This window comes from Neoarius graeffei, chromosome 1 (genome assembly GCF_027579695.1).
Source record: "Neoarius graeffei isolate fNeoGra1 chromosome 1, fNeoGra1.pri, whole genome shotgun sequence".
In the NCBI taxonomy this organism is placed as follows: domain Eukaryota; kingdom Metazoa; phylum Chordata; class Actinopteri; order Siluriformes; family Ariidae; genus Neoarius; species Neoarius graeffei.
The window spans coordinates 68990646-69007262 of record NC_083569.1 but is presented as its reverse complement, the minus strand read 5'-3'; the positions used below and the strand labels follow the sequence as shown (position 1 = coordinate 69007262).

General features: G+C 42.0%; 1 protein-coding gene across 2 annotated transcripts in view; it reads right to left on the bottom strand.

The window, feature by feature from the left end:
• Positions 1 to 16230, bottom strand: part of per1b (period circadian clock 1b) — a 73737-nt gene extending 57507 nt beyond the window's left edge. For both annotated transcript variants that reach the window (XM_060917463.1, XM_060917552.1), the window contains exon 1: positions 16004 to 16230. The gene's annotated coding sequence lies outside the window, so the exon portion shown is untranslated. The remainder of the gene's footprint in view (positions 1 to 16003) is intronic.
• Between the last annotated feature and the right edge of the window lie 387 nt (positions 16231 to 16617).

Sequence of the window (16617 nt, the reverse complement as noted above, 5' to 3'; positions counted from 1 at the left end):
GGTGTTTCTGTATGGAATTCTCAGATATGGGATAAGCAGCAGACATGCACTGAACATATGAATGTGCATTTCATTTACAGTTATCATCAGACAGAAGCTAGAGACAGATGTTTGGGACAAAATCTGCAATAGCTGCTGTCGCACACCAGGAATTATTTCACCCAAGTTTGTGAGGCGAGTTATATGACATGTTGAAATACTGCTTTGAACCACCTTTAGTAACTGTAATGCACTTCATTTGAACACTGAGAACTTGCACTTAACAAGACTGCACAGCTTGAAGAGTAGAAAAGAGTGAAGGCTAAAATGGCAATGTTCTGTTATTGGCCACTTGCACTATGGACTTGTCGCGTCAAGCTGAAAAAGTCTCAGGCGAGTGACTGACTGCTTCAATTATGAAATGCTTTAGCCAACAAAACTGACCCGACAAAACACAACTATAGAGGATTTTCAGGTGACGTCATTGTAACTGCGGATCTGTTTACGTGGCCATACTGCTGGGCAAGCTTTGTGTTTGCCAGCGACTGGCACAAGTGTATGCGAGTGATTGTAAGCCCAATTCAGTGCATCTACAGATAAACTTGTAGAAGTTTCATCTAAAAGAACAATGCCAGAGACCTGTAGTGCTTATGGATGTAATAACAGACATGGAGATAAGCCTGGTTTAAATTCTCACTGCTTCCCGACGAACCCAGAAAGACAATGGCGAGCTGCAGTTAAACAGGAAGACTGGATGATAAAACCATTCCCGTGTGTGTTGAGAACATTTTATATCAGGGTAGTGTGAAAGCTCTGCGCAGCGTTCAAATGTATATCTGAATGTGGGTTTTGGACGCGATATAGCTTATTAGACCTAATGCTTGGCTTAACAAGCAGTATGTGTGTTGTGTACTGATAATGTAGATGAGTCTAAACACCATAAAATATGCGAGCTCGAGGCTCTTGCTTGTTTATTACTATTAGAAGTCCACATTTGAGCTTACCTTTTTCATAATAAGGTATTTTTCCTTATCGGGATTTTCCCATAACATTCCGGCATGAAACTTGCTTCGAAATATTGGTAGGCTTCTGTATTTTTGTAAGTCTTTAGCATCTCTGGTGTATTTAGAAGTCCCAAATACTAAATAGTTCAGGATGTTGTAGTGTCCCAAATCCGGTAGCTGGTTTGCTGAACGCTTTTCAAGTGGAATAAATACATTTGTGGGTAAATTAAGAAGAAGCCTTTATTTTTGTTACAATCCTCCTTGCACACACGTGGCACACACACATACACACACGAGACAGAGAAAGAGAGTGCAATGGGCAGAATAAATAAATATATGTTTGTGGGTAAATTATATAGATCTGTGATGCCTGCATGATTCAGCTTTTGGATATAATGCGATCTGCGGGTATAATCTAAATATTTTTATCACTTCAGAGAGATATTACTGACTGCAGTCCTCTTGATTTTCTTCGTTGCCTGTTGTGGCTATGGTTCTTTGTTTGCCCGGCGATATGGCAGACGCAGCACGATAAACAAAAATCCATGACGTCAGTGAAAGTCCTCTATAGCTACCCAAGAGGACATTTGCTGTCTGCGATAGTTGATTAAAGCAATGACATTTACAATTTCTTAAGTTTAGATACAATAGGTAAAGCAGTGTTCTTGTTTAAAGGCTAAATTTGGCAAGCCACTGATAACTGAAAGGTCTGCATTACGCCTTATTAAATACAATAGTGAGAAGATATGTTCAAGAATAATACAGAGAAGATGAGAGATATCATCAACTCTGTGCAGGGCTCGACATTAGCACTTGCCTGATGGCCCGGCGGTGTTTTTTACGTCTTTTGGGCCAGTTCGGGCCACTAAATTTGGCCAAACAGTGGCCCGGGCGGGCCAGTACGTTTTTGATACAAATTAACAAATTTTATTACTCATATTTTACCCAGAATTGTGAAGAAATTGTTCGTAAAATGCATCTTTTCGATATGAGTTCCGCCATCTTTGTTTTCGTCACGCTCCGCGGCAGGAGTGTGCCCTCTTCGTGCATCTTCGGAGATGTTCGGCGCTGTTCGGAAGCGTCATTTTGGCAGGAAAATCGCATCTTGTAGACGAAGACGGTTGCGGCAAGGAGACCATCAGAACGGTGAAATTCAAATAGAAATATGTTCAAACTCCATGCTCCCCAACCTGGCCAAAGGCCAGGTAAACAGTTTAAATACGATCGTGCATAAATTAACTATCGGGTGTTAACGAACGGCTTCATTTTGAACTCAGCAGCCAATCAGAGCGTGCGACGTCACGCTCGGTTTACAACTCGCCAAATCGTAAAACAGCATTGCACCACACGCGCTTTAGCTTCAGATGGTGTAAAATCGTTCAGACTTTGTATACCGTATTAATATCAAAATTTCAGGATACACTGCCAAGAAATATGGCTACACGTGTATCAACTTTTAGTGATTAAAGAATGAAGTATAAATGTTGGTTGTTATGACTGAAATAGAAGAACAGATAAAATAATGTGGTAAATTAGATCTGATCCCATATATTATTCAATTATCCAAAGATGATGAAATCTATCAAAATAGCCAAACTAGGTCTACATTAGTTCATTACAACAAAAAGAACCATTCTGAACCTCTCTGGTACAACCAGACCATGCTAAACCCAGTACACCCCCAGTTGCTAGGCTATCTTTTCATTAATTTCACCTTAAATTTTAAGGCTTAAAATGCACCAGAATGCATGAATATGAATTGAAAAATCAAAATTTTCTGGGGGAGGGCCCCAGGACCCCCCTCTTTGTGCAAGCACCTGTGGTGCTTGCCGCGGCTGCCTGTGGCACCCGTGGTTCGGGTACCGCGTGCATTCGGGCCACCGCATTTTCCATTTGGGCCAGTAACTTTTCAATTCCACTGGCCCAATGGGCCACCAGTGGTAAATGCTTAATGTCTAGGCCTGCTGTGCTTTCCACCCAAAGTTGGTGAGGGTGAGTAACATGAAAGAAGATATGAAGTAGGAATCAAGCTAAATGGATATGCTGAGGGAGAATATCAAGCTAAAAAAAGGATCATTTCCAAAAGAGATGTGAATAAATGAATATAAAGTGTTAACTGGTGAGAAATTCAATGGATTTTATCGGACTTATAAAATCTAAGTTGTTGTTTTAAGGCTCTTGTATGAGTTTCTTGGGGCAGTATGTTGACATTCTCATTTATAATTTATCACTTACAGCAAAAATTTTTGATGACACACGTTTGTACTCGTCCACTGGACTTCAAACACATACACATTTCTCTTGGCTTCATAAACTGTGATTACAGTAGCAGCTGCTTAGCAACAAACATGGGTGATTCGTGTCGTTTTAGTCATGCCGTTTCCTGCATGTTATTCCCACTCTAAACTCTCCTGTGAGGTTTTTTTTTTGGTTTGTTTGGTTTTTTGGAGTTCATATGCATGTACGCCTGCACTCACTCACCCCACAGAAACCTTGATCTCATTTCAAACATACAACCTCGCCCCCTCGACACCACCAACCCGGCTGCACTGAAACTTACTGTGATAGAGAAGGGAAAAGCTGCTGTGCGCAATTACAAAAGGTCCACAGTCCAATACCAGTCCAAAGCACGACTGTTGGAAATCTACTCTATGAAACCAAACAGAACAAAGTCAAAGTCAAATTGGCAGTGAGAAATCGCACACTTTTGAAAGCAAGTTCTGTTTAAGCTCTCCTTTATTTAGCAGCCAGTGTTGAGGTTGGTGGGAGGCACTGTGTATCTCAGACATGACTGGCTGTTGCGGAGATCAGTCAAGCCCTTTGACCCGCTCCGTCTCTGACTTACTGTTTCAAAAAGAAATACACCAACACATGAAGTCTAATTACGGCTCTTGAGTAATTTCATTGGCACTTAAAGAAACTGGCCAAGTCTGCTGCAGTGAAAACTGACTAGAACAACTGACGAGAGAAAAAGGAATCTAGTGAAATGTTCACAGAAGACATGAACTCAAGATGTTTATGTATTTGAGTATAAAAGCACCAAGTTGTTTCGATCAAATTTGTGGCAAGATTTAATTATAGAAAAGGTCTAAATCTGACATCACAGACACCTGACTGCATCTCGAGCAGTTCTTATTATGTCCATGTGTGTGATTCATTTTGTATATTCACGTTAGAGATTCTTAGTTTCAACAGAGACAGGTGACGGCTTATTCTATCCACATTCACTGCATATGAGCAATCGCACGTTCTGATTGGCTACTTTACTACTAGGCTATCAGCTCATATACCATGAGTAGAGAAAAACAAAATGCTGAACCAACCAAGGACAAAATAAAAACTCTACTCAAAAACATCCATCCATTATCCGTAGCCGCTTATCCTGTACAGGGTCGCAGGCAAGCTGGAGCCTATCCCAGCTGACTACGGGCGAAAGGCGGGGTACACCCTGGACAAGTCGCCAGGTCATCACAGGGCTGACACATAGACACAGACAACCATTCACACTCACATTCACACCTACGGTCAATTTAGAGTCACCAGTTAACCTAACCTGCATGTCTTTGGACTGTGGGGGAAACCGGAGCACCCGGAGGAAACCCACGCGGACACGGGGAGAACATGCAAACTCCGCACAGAAAGGCCCTCGCCAGCCACGGGGCTCGAACCCGGACCTTCTTGCTGTGAGGCGACAGTGCTAACCACTACACCACCGTGCCGCCCATGCTAATAAACTGTTGTTATTATTATTATTATCATCTTGACTTTTGTAGTTGGCCTTCATTTACTACAAGTAAAGCTTACGGGCTTCACACTCGTGGCTTTTTTCACTTCCATACGCTCACATAACCGACAGTATAATGATGCAAATCGATTCAGTGCAAACATGGATTGCTTACATTATCAGAACTTTTACCAAGGTGACTATTGATTCCTAAACCATGTGAAACCTTTGGATGTAACATGTTGACCAAACAACAGTACTTACAGTTATACATTAGACAACTATAATGACCTGTACTATGCGCACAAACTCTGCAAAAATGACAAGATCATCCAGTGAGTTTCTCTGAAACAAATACTTATTTTACACAAAATGTAGAAGATTTCCACTGGTTGGTTCGAGAATGCACACAGACGGTAACACTTATGGGCAATGAAGGGTAGCCACTCCACCTACTGTCATGTTTTTGAGAGCCGAGAGGAAACTGAGAAAACCCAAAAGAAACCACAGACGCAGAGAGATTATACATATTCTTCAAAATATTGATCACCGATAACACATTTAGTACATTACTGTTTGGTTTTTAGACATAACCATACGTTTGTTCTTACCGTCATCTCTCTTTGTCTTGATCCGCTGTGTATTTCATGTTAACTCGAAACATGAACCTACCTTTTAAGAATATATCTGGGAATTGCATAACTGGTTTTCCCTCGGATATTTTCTTTTCCTGTTTTACATCTAATGCAATTTCCTTTCTAATTTGAATAAGTGCACTTTCTGGACTGGGAAAACCAGAGGAAATGAGTGGCTTAAATGAAGCGAAGATTATCCTCAGGACATGGTGAATATGAGTCTTGATCAGAGGGAAATGAGAGTTCATTTTACGACCCATTTCCAAAAATGCTGGGACGCTGTGTAAACCAGAAATAACAGAATGATTTGCAAATTCTTCTCAGCCTATATTCAACTGAATACAATATTTATATTGTCTAAGACATTTAATGTTCAAACTGATCAACTTTATTTTTTTTTTAACATAAATATACACTCGGGGCAGCACGGTGGTGTAGTGGTTAGCACTGTCGCCTCACAGCAAGAAGGTCCGGGTTCGAGCCCCGTGGACGGCGAGGGCCTTTCTGTGTGGAGTTTGCATGTTCTCCCCGTGTCCGCGTGGGTTTCCTCCGGGTGCTCCGGTTTCCCCCACAGTCCAAAGACATGCAGGTTAGGTTAACTGGTGACTCTAAATTGACCGTAGGTGTGAATGTGAGTGTGAATGGTTGTCTGTGTCTATGTGTCAGCCCTGTGATGACCTGGCGACTTGTCCAGGGTGTACCCCGCCTTTCGCCCGTAGTCAGCTGGGATAGGCTCCAGCTTGCCTGCGACCCTGTAGAACAGGATAAAGCAGCTACAGATAATGAGATGAGATGAGAAATATACGCTCATTCGGAATCTGATGCCTGCTACACATTACAAAAAAGTAGGGACGGGGCAACAGGAGACTGGGAAAGTTGTGGAATGCTCAAAAAACAACTGTTTGGAACATTTTACAGGTAAACAGTTTAACTGGTAATGACCCTAACCCATAATTATGTCAAGGCTTGTTTCCTGCAATGCATTATGGGCGATACCCGGGGTCAGCTCCGCCATATTGTTTACTTTGTTAAACACTGCGTTGTTGTGTCTAAGTGGCTTTAACCGTGCCAAAAGTGAATCGCTGTGTGCCTTACTGTGTCTCCACAACAAAGAGAACACCTAATTTGAGCTTTTATCAGCTGCCAGTCGAGAAGAAGAGAAGAAAGAAATGGAGAAGTTTAATCCGCAACAAAAACCTTCGAAATGAACAAGTGTTTGTAGCTTACATTTCCCTAGTGGGGCAAAGACGGACTTAAGCTGTGACCCAGCAATATTTCCATGGTCTGTGGAACGGCCTTCGGTTATAGAATATTATAACAATCAATACTGTTCATCGTCTGAAACTAGCGATATTCCAAAGCTTGTGAAACAAAGAAGCATTCTTCAGCCTTTGCCTCTCAACGTACCGAAGCACTCAGCAGCCGAATGAGCCTGTCGGACCAATAAACCTCCCAAACCATGAAGGGTTCTCTTTTGGGTATGTATAACGTCCAGTGTACCTCACTAGCAGCATTTATTGAAGAAAATGCATTAATACTGAACATGGCACGACAGATCAGTGGGTTTCCAATTTTTTTTTTTTTGGTAAGGTTTTCTGATAGCAAGTTTTATTTAACTAATCATTCTCATTCATTATCTGTAGCCGCTTTATCCTGTTCCACAGGGTCGCAGGCAAGCTGGAGCCTATCCCAGCTGACTACAGGCGAAAGGCGGGGTACACCCTGGACAAGTCACCAGGTCATCACAGGGCTGACACATAGACACAGACAACCATTCACACCTACCGTCAATTTAGAGTCACCAGTTAACCTAACCTGCATGTCTTTGGGGGAAACCGGAGCACCCGGAGGAAACCCACACGGACACGGGGGGAACATGCAAACTCCTCGCCGGCCATGGGACTCGAACCCGGACCTTCTTGCTGTGAGGCGACAGCGCTAACCACTACACCACCGTGCCACCTTTAACTCATCACTCATTTATAAATGTTTTGATGCTGTTCATCCGGGCCCGGGATCACAAAGCAATCTTACCCTGTCTCTGAAATCGCTCACTCCTTCACTACTCCCTATATAGGGAATTACTATACAGAGGACTGTTTAGTGAGCTCATTGGTAAAATGAGAAAAAAACATGCTTTCGGACACTAGTCCGTTGTGCTGGTATTTACGTCATTACTGTCGCACAGTTAAAACGTGGCAGATCAGTCGGCTGGTGGGTTTTCAAAATAATAAATACATGCATGAATTTTTGTGATAAATCCATATTATACTGAGCGTATTTCTCACATTAATCAAGACAAAGTACCTGCATCTTTCAGGGGTTTTTTAAATCAAGGCTGAATACTTTCTTCTTTGCTGCTGCCTTTTATTAAATCAAATTTGAGACTTTTAATTTGATTTCTTTCAGCGCAGCCACAATGCATGATGGGATATATTGCTTTGGTTAGTGACCATCGGTTGTACACTATTTTTTGTGATGCATTGTGGGATACTTTGAGTGCACTATATAGGGTGTAAATAATCCTCACTAAGGTTTCAGATAGTATTACAAACTGGCGTCCCCACTATATAGTGCCCTGTATAGTGAGTAGGGAGCCATTTTGGACACAGACTTAAGACAACAGTTGATTTTTCGTAATAGTTTCCCTTACTGCATCTGTAACTTTCATTGTGCTGGATCAAGAGTAAGTATAAGGCTAAGATTTCAACAGAACAAAGCTTCTTAGAAAATGGTAAGGAATAACTGAAGATTATTATAAAAGAAGCAAATTTAGACTTAAGTCTAAGATTGCTTCGTGATCCAATATACGTCCTCAGAAATAAGACATTCTGAGATTTGATGTTGTTGTTGTTGTACAGTGTGGTAGACTCGGTCTAGACTCTGACCTTCTCACCAAGCTTGATTTGGATTTCGATTTTCCTGCTGCAAACCCTCGACATGTTATCCACCTTTTTAAATCACCAATTTCATTGCCTTCCACGACAAAAACTGCTCTTCTCACATCGCTCTCAAGTAAAATTAATCTGACGCCCGTCATATCATTCAACTACCGACCCTGGCGATCCCCCGTAATGCATTGCGGTAAACAAGTGATGACGTAGGTATGCTTGAGGGCTATTGGAAAGGCTCAGTCAATCAGATCTTGGTGAAATGGACCAAGGTTCAGACAATAAAAAAAAAAATCTCTCAGAGACAAAAAAAGCTCTACGGATGCTTATCTTGGAGCCCCAATGCTCATGTTATTATCATGTCTAGCATCATTTATATCTTGTACACGGACAGATTGTCGACGGTCATTTAACTCTTCAATGCATCAAATCATGCAGATACAAATCGAGAGCTTCAGTTAATGTTCACTTCAAACATCAGAATGGGAAAAACAGTGATCTCAAAGTGTGACTTTCACTGTGGCACAGGTGTTGGTTTGAGCCAGATGGACTGGAAACTGCTAATCTCCTGGGGTTTTCACACACAACCGTCTGTAGAGTTTATACAGACAGAATGGTGCAGAAAACAAAAAAAACACTGAGTGAGTGACGGTTCTGTAGGTGGAAACGCCTCGTTGATGAGAGAGGTCGGAGGAAAATGGCCAGATTGGTTCGAGCTGCCAGGAAGGAAATAGCAACTCTTTACACCTGTGGTGAGCAGAAAAGCATCTCAGCGTGTAACAGGAGAAAACCACATCTGCAGCCAAGAACAGGAATCTTAGAATCAAGAACAAGTTCCTATTAAAGTGTCCGGTGAGTGTATTGTATTTTCTAACAAATTTAGCTCCATTGATTTTCCCAAAATATAAAACAAAATGGTCATTTAAACCGCCATGTCTGCTGCACTCCTATGTCAACGAACACAATCTGTTTTTCCCCCCGTTCCAAACACTTCATATCTCACTGTCTGCTGCCACGTGTCGTTTACAATGAACAGGACTTCAAATGTACAGTAAGTCCTGTTCTTCCTTCAAGAGACTCTTAACGGATTCTCTTCAGGATAGCTGTATTGATAGCTAGACACCTGAGTTAATGCTTCGATTTCGTTTCATGTCTAAATTTTCTCATCTATATAATTTTCCTTGCTAGTTTTTCCCCCCTTATGCTTTTCGTGTGTGTGTGTGTTAGTGTTTGATTTTTTTGTGGGCGGTTGACTTCTTCTTGTGTGCGAGTTTTATTGATGTATTCTCCTACAATTTGAATTAATGCCTGGCCTAAGCCTCTTGGCTCAATTATGCCCCTTTTACACCAAAGCAGTTCCAGGGCTGGTTCGGGGCCAGTGCTTAGTTTGGAACCGGGTTTTCTGTTTCCACTGACAAAGAACTGGCTCTGGGACCAGAAAAACCAGTTCCAGGCTAGCACCAACTCTCTGCTGGGCCAGAGGAAAGAACCGCTTACGTCAGCGGGGGGGCGGAGTTGTTAAGACCAACAACAATAACAAGACCGCGAAAGATCGCCATTTTTAAGCAACGAGAAGCAGCAGCTGTACAAACGCGAAGTCATCCATTACTATTGTTGTTGTTGTTGTTGCTACTGCTGCTTCTTCTGTGTTGTTTTTGCTTCGATATTCATGCCAAGGTTTATGCAAACGCAGCGACGTAACTGACGTATACAGCGACGTAATGACGTGGCTCCCCTTAGCACCCCGAGCTATGGAAAAGCAAACTGGTTCTCAGCTGGCTCGCAAGTTGAACGAGTTGTGAACCAGCACCAGCACTGGCCCCGAACCAGCCCTGGAACTGATTTGGTGGAAAAGGGGTATTAGTCTCAACTACTTCCAAGTGGCGTGTGCTCCTTTTCTTTCGAAATCCTCTGTAATTGTACCATTTTCTTTTTCGCAAAAGAGTGCTAATAAAGTATCTGCCTCCTCCTGGGGATAAAATAATATCCGGTAAGCTTCTGTAAGTTGATGGTAAACAGTGGTGGTGCTCTACTGAAGACAACGCCACACCACTGTCATGTCAGCGTTCTCTTACGTAATGCTGTAATACGTCACATTTAGTCATCCTCTCATTCATACGTGAAGTGTTATATAAGTAGTGACAAACCCATGCGTGTTCACACAGGTTTTACCTGATAAACATAGCTGTGTTCTACGTGCCTTCCTTTGGAATTAATTGCTAAGGAATTAAATGCTGCATTTAAGGCGAGGCGGCAAATTGTGATTCCCTGCCTCCAACTAGTAACAAGAAAAACACAGAAAAACAACTTGAAATTTTGACTCATCACCTTGGAGGAGTCTTTTCAACTACCAATAACTTCCCCATTTACAGAGTGACATAAAGTCCCCAGTCAATGTGTTTTATCGCAGTACTGGCTTCAGATCAATTAATATACACAGACAGTGTTTGATTAAATCTATAAAGCTGACCATATTAATTGCTAATTTGAGAAGATAATCATTAAATGTTGTTTAACTAACGTTAGCTGACGAGCTTCTTGCTAACATGCGAGCACTACCCCAGTGCAATTTCAGTCCAAAAACGTTGCATGAATATCTGAAGTTCACCACAACAGAAGAGAACCAATAGCCACTCAGGCATGTGTTCCTGTAAAAGTGCAGTTAGAATAGATTTTTATGAGTTTTATATGTTCTGACAGCAAACAAAACACGCTTTTGTAGCGCCGTCCAAGTTTTTATATTCCACTGCACCTGTTGAACGTGCCGAGGTGGGAAATGAGATAATTACAAGCTGCAAAATATCACTTACAACCCACCACAAATGGAGCATACAGTGGGGCAAAAAAGTATTTAGCCACCAATTGTGCAAGTTCTCCCACTTAAAAAGATGAGAGAGGCCTGTAATTTTCATCATAGGTACACTTCAACTATGAGAGACAGAATGGGGGGAAAGAATCCAGGAAATCACATTGTAGGATTTTTAATGAATTAATTGGTAAATTCCTGGGTAAAATAAGCAAACAAGCAAGATTTCTGGCTCTCACAGACCTGTAACTTCTTCTTTAAGAGGCTCCTCTGTCCTCCACTCGTTACCTGTATTAATGACACCTGTTTGAACTCGTTATCAGTATAAAAGACACCTGTCCACAACCTCAAACAGTCACACTCCAAACTCCACTATGGCCAAGACCAAAGAGCTGTCAAAGGACACCAGAAACAAAATTGTAGACCTGCACCAGGCTGGGAAGACTGAATCTGCAATAGGTAAGCAGCTTGGTGTGAAGAAATCAACTGTGGGAGCAATTATTAGAAAATGGAAGACGTACAAGACCACTGATAATCTCCCTCGATCTGGGGCTCCACGCAAGATCTCACCCCGTGGGGTCAAAATGATCACAAGAACGGTGAGCAAAAATCCCAGAACCACACGGGGGGACCTAGTGAATGACCTGCAGAGAGCTGGGACCAAAGTAACAAAGGCTACCATCAGTAACACACTACGCCGCCAGGGACTCAAATCCTGCAGTGCCAGACGTGTCCCCCTGCTTAAGCCAGTACATGTCCAGGCCCGTCTGAAGTTTGCTAGAGAGCATTTGGATGATCCAGAAGATGATTGGGAGAATGTCATATGGTCAGATGAAACCAAAATAGAACTTTTTGGTAAAAACTCAACTTGTCGTGTTTGGAGGAGAAAGAATGCTGAGTTGCATCCAAAGAACACCATACCTACTGTGAAGCATGGGGGCGGAAACATCATGCTTTGGGGCTGTTTTTCTGCAAAGGGACCAGGACGACTGATCCGTGTAAAGGAAAGAATGAATGGGGCCATGTATCGTGAGATTTTGAGTGAAAACCTCCTTCCATCAGCAAGGGCATTGAAGATGAAACGTGGCTGGGTCTTTCAGCATGACAATGATCCCAAACACACCGCCCGGGCAACAAAGGAGTGGCTTCGTAAGAAGCATTTCAAGGTCCTGGAGTGGCCTAGCCAGTCTCCAGATCTCAACCCCATAGAAAATCTTTGGAGGGAGTTGAAAGTCCGTGTTGCCCAGCGACAGCCCCAAAACATCACTGCTCTAGAGGAGATCTGCATGGAGGAATGGGCCAAAATACCAGCAACAGTGTGCGAAAACCTTGTGAAGACTTACAGAAAACGTTTGACCTCTGTCATTGCCAACAAAGGGTATATAACAAAGTATTGAGATGAACTTTTGTTATTGACCAAATACTTATTTTGCACCATAATTTGCAAATAAATTCTTTAAAAATCAGCCAATGTGATTTTCTGGATTTTTTTTTTTCACTTTGTCTCTCATAGTTGAAGTGTACCTATGATGAAAATTACAGGCCTCTCTCATCTTTTTAAGTGGGAGAACTTGCACAATTGGTGGCTGACTAAATACGTTTTGCCCCACTGTAAGTAAAGGAAACGTCCCGGTTGCTCTGCGGGTCATAGTGTGCCCTGCTTCATATTCGGCTGTGTTCTGTATCTTTGACCCGAGATCAAACTGAAACCTGATGAACTCATATTGCTGAGTCCTCTGTGCAATGAATGGTATCCGGTGGTTTAGCCACTTGGTGGTTTAACCCCAAGTGTATTAGCCCCATGTTTAAATGTGAATAAAGTTAAAGGGGAACTGAAGGCAAATTTATCATCAAAATTCTATTCATCTCATTTTATTAAATACAGGAATGCATTTCTGACAGCTATTTTGTCGCTGCTATAGCAAGTTCTGAGTGTTTGAAATATGCTCTGTAATATATCAGTCCATACGTCACAGCAATGGCCATAAACGAGATTCGTTGAGACCTGTGCGAGACATCGTAGGACGGAAGTAAAATGTACAGCGGAAATCAAAGTGACCGACATCTGCCAACGTTGTCAAAAGACACGCACGCCCTCTTTCGAATGCTGATGTAATCAAGCCGGAAGCTTTGTTTGTTTTGACAGCAATCAGGAAAGTTTGAAAAGAGTAGGCAGTAATCGTCATTTAAACTTGTTTTTGTGCAGTATTTTGTTTGGAAAACAGTTTTCAAAATGGCGGCGCTGACACCTGGCTTATCGCGTGGATAAGCGACGCCTGCCGTGGACCAAACGAACTACATTCAACACGGCTAAAAACCGAACAGGCCGATAAGTATCATATTTAATTGCAATTAGTTGCCAATATGAGTCACGATATAAGGTTACTAAAAGCAAAAATGTAATTGAAGAACACGTTAATTAAAAAATAAAGCAAGTTTAAAAATGACTTCAGTTCTTTCATGTTAAGCATCCATGTGAAAAACAACACTCTCGCAAACATAACACTCATGTGCTTTACTGTAACAAATGCACTTGTGTGCATTTCAAAAGCATAATCATGTTACACAAACATGACGCATCTCAAAAACAAAAAGGCTCTCGCCGGCCACGAACCCGGGACCTTCTTGCTGTGACGCGACAGTGCTAACCACTACACCACCGTGCCGCCCCTGAATGACATTCAGTGCTTGCTTATTTTAAAATTAACACTGATTTCTCCTTCTTTGTGATGTATAAATGAAAGTTAAGATCAGCTTTATATTGCACAAATAAAGCCATTTGGTGAAACTTTGAAGAGAAGAATGTACAGATTTAACAGTTTACCTAATTAGCATAATTAATACGAATTAAATAAGTACTAATTTTTTCCCCTAATTTTTCAAGCTTTGTATTCGGTATACATCCATCTATGTGCTGCCAATTTCCATGTAAATACCTTGAAAAATAGAAAAGTTATTAAGAAAAAAAAAAATTGATCTCATTGGTTAATGAGGCCCATTTTGGACCATGTGATCCTCAGACAAAATATTACAGCAGTTTTCTAAAAATTAAGCCGTTTTTTCAATCTTTGATTTGTAATATCTCAAGAACAGAGAAACATTTTAATTCTGTAAAAGGTTTTTTTTTAGCGTTCAATTCTGAATTCAATGAGAGCAGTCTCAAGCAATTTGGATTGAATTTTCACCTAAAATGCCGATCGATCGATATTTTATTGATCCCAAGCTGGGAAATTATCTTACAGCAGCAAGTTATCAGACATACAAAAAGAAAAAAAAGACACACTGTACAACATAAAACATAATTTAAAAAACATCCCAAGAACTGACTATGCAATATACAAACAAAAATGTAACAATTAAAATATATATATATATATATATATATATATATATATATATATATATATATATATATATGAATAATACATATACCAGCCTCAGCCTTATATTCCATAGCTGTATCGCATCATAAACTAAACAACACTGTCTAAAATTTCAACAGCTTATATTAACTAGATGTAGGTTTTTATCCCTGATTTTCTGTCACCAATTAATTTGCTTGGCTCCAAACTACCATTTGGAATTAATCCAGCATCAACAGCAAAATTACAAAATCTTACATACGGCTGCTTTAAACAGCCCGAAAAATGAATACTGACTCACAGGCTGCTCTGACTCAGGCAAAATGTTCCTGGTTCAAAGAATCTGCCATCTGATAGTTATTTTCACATAACAACACCATGCATGAGCAGCTGTCATGTATGCCAGCCATGGGTTATGTTTTGCATTCAGATGTATTAGGTGTAATTTACAGTGAGTGTACACGGGTTGTTAGTGCTGCTGTGTTGTAGGTGGAGCTCACATGACACTGGGTATAAGCTTTATGCTGCTTTAAGCTGTTTCTCCCAGCAGGGCTGCCTGGTGAGGAGATCTGTGTTGCCTTTCATGCTTTGACTCTGCTTTAGGAAGTGTTCATGGACGAGCTTCATAAGTGAAGTGTTACATACATACATATATACATATATATATATATATATATATACACACACACACACACACACTGTCGCCTCACAGCAAGAAGGTTCCGGGTTCTAACCCAGCGGCGACCTTTCTGTGCGGAGTTTGCATGTTCTCCCCGTGTCTGCGTGGGTTTCCTCGGGGTGCTCCGGTTTCCCCCACAGTCCAAAGACATGCATGTTCTCCCCGTGTCTGAGTGGGAGCGGCCCTTGAGGTGCTGAGGTGCCCTTGAGCGAAGTACCTCACCCCTGACTGCTCCCTGGGCGCTGTGTGTGGCTGCCCACTGCTCTGGGTGTGTGCGTGTGTTCACTGCTTCAGATGGGTTAAATGCAGAGGATGAATTTCACTGTGCTTGAAGTGTGCATGTGACAAATAAAGGTTTATATATATATATATATATATATATATATATATGAAGAAACCTTTCGCCTCACAGCAAGAAGGTCCGGGTTCGAGCCCCGTGGCCGGCGAGGGCCTTTCTGTGTGGAGTTTGCATGTTCTCCCCGTGTCCGCGTGGGTTTCCTCCGGGTGCTCCGGTTTCCCCCACAGTCCAAAGACATGCAGGTTAGGTTAACTGGTGACTCTAAATTGACCGTAGGTGTGAATGTGAGTGTGAATGGTTGTCTGTGTCTATGTGTCAGCCCTGTGATGACCTGGTGACTTGTCCAGGGTGTACCCCGCCTTTCGCCCGTAGTCAGCTGGGATAGGCTCCAGCTCGCCTGCGACCCTGTAGAACAGGATAAAGCGACTACAGATAATGAGATGATATACACACATTATATATATGTATATGCATGCATGCATGCATAATATCTCCAAAATAGAAAGAATGACTAAATAAATAGCACAGGAGCAGAAAGATCAGTAGCTGATCTTCAGTAAAATAATAAACACCACATTAAACATTGCATCACTATAAAGCATAAGATTAAAATGCCTGGCCTTACCTCTCCAGCCTTGCAGTAGTGTTGTCTAGGAACAAAAAGACCTTCTCACTCATCTACTGACAGTCTCCTGTTTCCAACAGCGACTCCTGAACAGTCAGAACTATCCGATTTCCAGCCTCACTTGCTCGGATCAAGTTGGTTTTCACGCTGTTCAAGGTCGCAGCTGAAGTGCGTACTGCATGGCACACTTCTTCTCCCTGTGCCACACCAAGACACGCATTAGTACACGTTCCTGAGCGTCCCAACGCGAGCTGATCGCATACGCGATTCCCATTGGCTGCCCGCGCTACCAAATTCAGCCTATTCACGCCCAGCTCAGCGCTGATTGGCTGCAGGGGGAGGAGCTCGCCGCACGGGTCCCAGCTGTCACGTTGCAGAATGCCTGCTCCACAGCAGACATAACCGGCGCGAGCTTTGAGCCTGCAGAGTAGCCGATGTACACCTAATATACGCGCACTACGTAAGAACGACACTAAAATACAAAGTCAGAAAGACCCCAAACACGTTTTGGAATATTCCAAAGTAATGTGTATCATTAACGTGTTTCTTTCTGAGACAGGAAAAACCATTCTAAACGTGCTAAACATGGACTGCTGCTCAGATATGATGTGATA